The sequence below is a fragment of the Rhincodon typus genome, chromosome 5 (assembly GCF_021869965.1).
Source record: "Rhincodon typus isolate 14 chromosome 5, sRhiTyp1.1, whole genome shotgun sequence".
In the NCBI taxonomy this organism is placed as follows: Eukaryota; Metazoa; Chordata; class Chondrichthyes; order Orectolobiformes; family Rhincodontidae; genus Rhincodon; species Rhincodon typus.
The window spans coordinates 112,972,954-112,977,807 of NC_063336.1; the positions used below are offsets into that span (position 1 = coordinate 112,972,954).

Genomic DNA, 4,854 nt, shown 5'->3' on the forward strand with positions numbered 1-4,854 from the left:
CCTTCATCCGAGGCCAAATAATTCAAATAACGGGTTCAAATTGTACCATGGCAGTTGCTCAATGATAATTCAGCATTTGAAAGCTGGAAACAAAAACAAAGCTGGTACTGATAATATTGACAGTGAATCTTTCAAAATGCAAACAACAAAAAGCTTCTGACCTGAACATGCTTCCAATTGCAGACCAATGTCATTGACTCTTAACATTCCACTGAAATGGCCTTGTAAATTATTGCAATGTATCAAATCATTAACAATGGTTCAAGAAGTGATATTTGTTTCTCAACCAACAATAATATCTCAAGAATTTATTTATGTGTTCAGCTTTTTGGATGTAGCATAGAACAATTTGGCAGCACATAGACTAAAATTGCAACAATACACAGAAGATTAGCATGGTCCCTGTGCAAGGATGACACAAAACTTAGTGAAGTGTTCCAATTTTTCAGGGGGGTTTTGTTAGCTCAGTTGGTTGGATGGTTAGTTTGAAATGTAGAGTGATACCAATGGCATGGGTTCAATAACTTCTCCAGCTGTAATTACCATGGAGGATTCTCTTTCTCAGTCTCTCCCCTCACCTGATGCATGATGCTCACATTAGACCATCACCAGTCCTCTTTCTGTGGTCCAGTAGGACTATGTTAACTTTATATGGCAACATTGTTGTATCGTTGGAATAATAATCCAGAGATGTAATTTTAAATCCCATTCAAAAAAATAGAAATATTCATTACTATTACTTGTAATTCTTCCTTAGCAGTGCTTAGTGTCACCATAGTATAGAATTTCGGTGATTGACTTTGTATTTCATCATCTAATTTATTACCTGGGACTGTTGTGGACTGAATTGGATTTAAAATGGTTCAGAATCACTGACTTAAAATGGCCAAAGGTAAACCTGGCCCACAGATCAGCCATATTTAATGAAACCAATGTGGATTTGACGAGAGATAGTAGGAACTGCAGACGATGGTGAATCCGAGACAACAAGGTGTAGAGCTGGATGAACACAGCAGGCCAAGCAGCATCATAGGAACAGAAAGGCTGACGTTTCAGGATTTGACGAGAAACAGCCTGAGCTAAAATTAACATTTATCTCCAAAGCAATGAAGCCAGAAAACCACCAAAACAAACCAACACAACTGCACACACCTTCCCCCTATCTAAACAAACATGTGTCCAGGAGGCACGAAATGGTCTTCATCTCCTTTCTGATGTACACCACCATGAAAATCTTCACACGTTGGAGATGACAACATCATCGACAATCATCAAGCCTAAATAACAAACAAAAAAAAAACTTCTGCAAATGGAATATAAAACTAGCTTGTATTTTGAGGAGCTTCTTGGAAAAAAAAGCAGAGGAGATGAACTTTTGTCTGTAGAACTAATATAAGGTAAGGGAACCTTTTGTCTCAACTCATCAAGAAGAATAGTCTGGTTATAACATTAACTGAAAAACAAATCAAAAACTAAGAATTTAAAAGCTACGTGTAATATTTTCTACTGAAGATGTCCCAAAAATCAACTACCCAACAGTTGTCTCAGATTAAAACATTACACATCCAGGACAACAAATAACTCTAAACTGTATGTTCTTCTAGTTGTCTTTTGCACAGGTCGCAAATGTGTGTGTGAGAGATTGCTTGAAGGCTGTAAGTTATGTCTTTATTTTTTCTCAGGACTAGGATACAGAGAAGCTGCCCTTTCTTTTACTCAAGTAAACATTCTGTTTACTTTCTTACAATCAAAATAAAAATATGTGAATTCATTTTAAGTGCAGAGAGGTATAGTCTCATGCTTAAAAGAATTTAAACTTTGTAACAACTGACCAGGAAGTTTGAAAAAAGGAAACTCAATTCATCCCCCCTCATCTAATCATAACACTTGTGACTCATTGGCCAGTTGTGTACTGTTTAATTCATTTTACATCAAATTCAGAATGTTGGTGCTCAGTGCTTCTGAGGATATTGACTGAGGTTGCAATGGTTACATATATTCCTCTCTGTCTCATGTGGCAATGAATTCTTTTGTTGCCTTGAAACAGACTCAAATCATTTCAATCAGCGTTTCAGAATTGACTATATGTAACTGCAGTGCGTTTAATATACTCTCAGTGTTCAGGTCAGCCAGAACAAATGTTAACTAACCAAATGTAGCATTTCCATATTAATCATTTTAGAGTATAACCCGTTATTCATTATTTATAATTCTGCACAAAATTCATTTTTCATTGGTGTGCCTGCATTTTGTGCAGATCACAATCTGACTTATGAATATAGCACAAGTTATATATATTAATTACATTTATTATATAACCTTATACTTTTACAGATAAGATCATAAGAAATAGGAACATGACTAGGCCGTTTGGCCCCAACTCTGCTAATCAATAGGATCACGGCTGATATGACAATGTTCCCCATATCCACTTTCTTGCGTTGTTCCCCATAACCGTTGAGGTTATGGGGTTATTCCCCATAATCATTGTTCCTCAATTCTCCAACTGATCAAGAATCTATTTATCTCAGCCTTAATTATACACAAGAACTCTGCCCCAATAAGTCCGTGTGATATGGAGCTCCAAAGACTCTCAATCCTCTGAGAGAAGAAATTCCTCCTCATTTCAGTGTTAAATTGGTAGCCTTTTATTCTGAGACTATGCCCTCTGGTCCTATGTTCTCCCATGAGGGGGAACATCCTCTCAGCATTTACCCTGTCAAGCCCCTTAAGAAGGTGATATGTTTCAATGAAATCATCTACTCTGAGGTCATTAATGAAACCTGCCTCATTAACCATTACCAGATTCAAGATGACAAGTATTCCCCTGTGCAGCTACTATACCTGATGCAGCCTTGTACTGCTGTTTGTCGCTATGTCCTGCTTCATAAATGTGAGATTGCAGGGCTCAAATTCATGGCATTGCATTGATGCCAGAATGGTGGCAATGGCCCAATCAAAGTTGGGTATCAGTGCAGATGATGAAAGGGTCCGTGTGCCTGTTGGTTGTGCCCCTGCTCTGCAGTTTGACCATGGACAACACAAAAGTCATTTGGAATAAGCAACACACTGAACCCAGTACCCACTCTGATTTCCATGTCAAGTTTTCCTAATGGCTAATTTGCATGGTGCATTTAGTAAGATGCAACCCATGGTTAGTTGGACTGTTAAAAAGCCATTTAATCAGCAGTAAAGTGCAATTGCTAATTTGTCATTCATTGGTTAGAATCTCACCATATTTGTTGAGAACGTCAAGATGACCATCTTGCTCTAGAAATGCTAGTTACGAAATCCTCAAATTCTATGGCTTCCTGCTGTTTTAAAATGACATTGTTCCCTGAAGCCAAGAGCTCAATGAGTGCTATGAATTCTTGTCTCATGTCTTCCACGAAATGTATTGTATGGTCTATCAATATTTGTATAAATATAGATTGAAAATTTAATGTATCTGGTTCATAACAGTATTTAACAATTAACACTCATACACGCCTCTATTCCACTTGAAAATGTCTACCAGGAGGTTTTGGAACAAATTCCAAGCTAATTTAAATCAAATAAAATATTATTGCAAATGTGTATTATTTGCCCTTCAACTACACATTTCCATAAGAATGTAAAACCAAACATCTTCAGGAGCATAGGGAGTATAATATCTTGGTCTCCTGCTGTGAAGAAATGCTTACAGACTTGCTGAGGTGAAGAAAGCATTAACGTGGCTTCAACTTGCCTCCAGACTGCAAGAGAAAGTAAGATCAACTGACATTGCAACACTCCCTGTGATAATGTCTATGCTTTGTTTGCATATCACAAAGTCAGACGCAACCCTCCCCTGAGTTAAAGAACAATAAAAACACTTGGGAAGAAACATACTGATCATACTGGAGCTCCATTTTGAGTTACACAAGACCAACTGTACCTATAGGTATCATTCACTCTTTTATGTTTCTTTTTTTCTCTTCTCGATTATACATAGCGACAGGGTTTCCTTACATATGTCTCTATTTGACCTTGACCTGAAAATCCCAAAGTATAAGCTAAATATTACCTACTTCTATCAGTGGTATGGGGCTTCCCTGATGGTGGGTTGGAAGCATAAGACTAATGCACAGTGTGAGAAATATGAGGCTTTAACACAGATGAGTGCAAACTTTATTAACAATGAACATGAAAACCAGGTCCCACACACTGAACAACAAATCTTCAGATGAGGTTCCGCCACAAAGCAGGTTTCATTCTTTCAAATTCATTTTCAGCAGGAATTCTGAGGTCTGGCCTGCTCTAGTAACTTCCTTAAAGGAAACTATGGGTTAAGTTCAAAAGGTTTCTTTTAGCATTTTCAATTACTTTTTCCATTTTTTAAAAAAATATATTCATTAACTGGTTTACTAGACATTCTGCTATTTTTCTCTTTATTTGTGAATTCATCCTGAAAGAACAAAAAACAAGTTCTAAGTCACCTGAGGTATATTGTCCAGAACGATCACCATGCTGGACTCTGCATTTATAGACAGCTCACAATCCCTTATGTAATTGCCCATTTCACCAAGAAAAAACTATTTGACAACATTTGCTGATAATCCTGAGCATGCAAAGAATTATACTGACAATCAATTTAGGATTGTCAGTTGGGCACTCAGTGTAACGCACTTGTATACGGTGGATGTGACACGTATTAATACACAGGGCCATGTTCTTTGTAGATAAAAAAACATGAACACACATTGTGCCTGTTTCAATTCAACAAATTAGGTGACAACCATTCACTATTTCATTTTTCAGGGCAATGCTTTGATGAATAAGAATCAACCTGTCTGATTGAAAATTTAAGCAAATCTTGGCAATTAATTGTCAATT

The 4,854-nt window shown here is 37.0% G+C and overlaps 1 non-coding gene across 1 annotated transcript; it reads left to right on the top strand.

Moving 5' to 3' along the window:
* The first annotated feature begins 342 nt into the window (after window positions 1-342).
* Window positions 343-447, top strand: LOC125483229. Its single transcript, XR_007262187.1, has one exon. It is a non-coding gene; the product is annotated as a U6 spliceosomal RNA (small nuclear RNA).
* The last annotated feature ends 4,407 nt before the right edge of the window (window positions 448-4,854 follow it).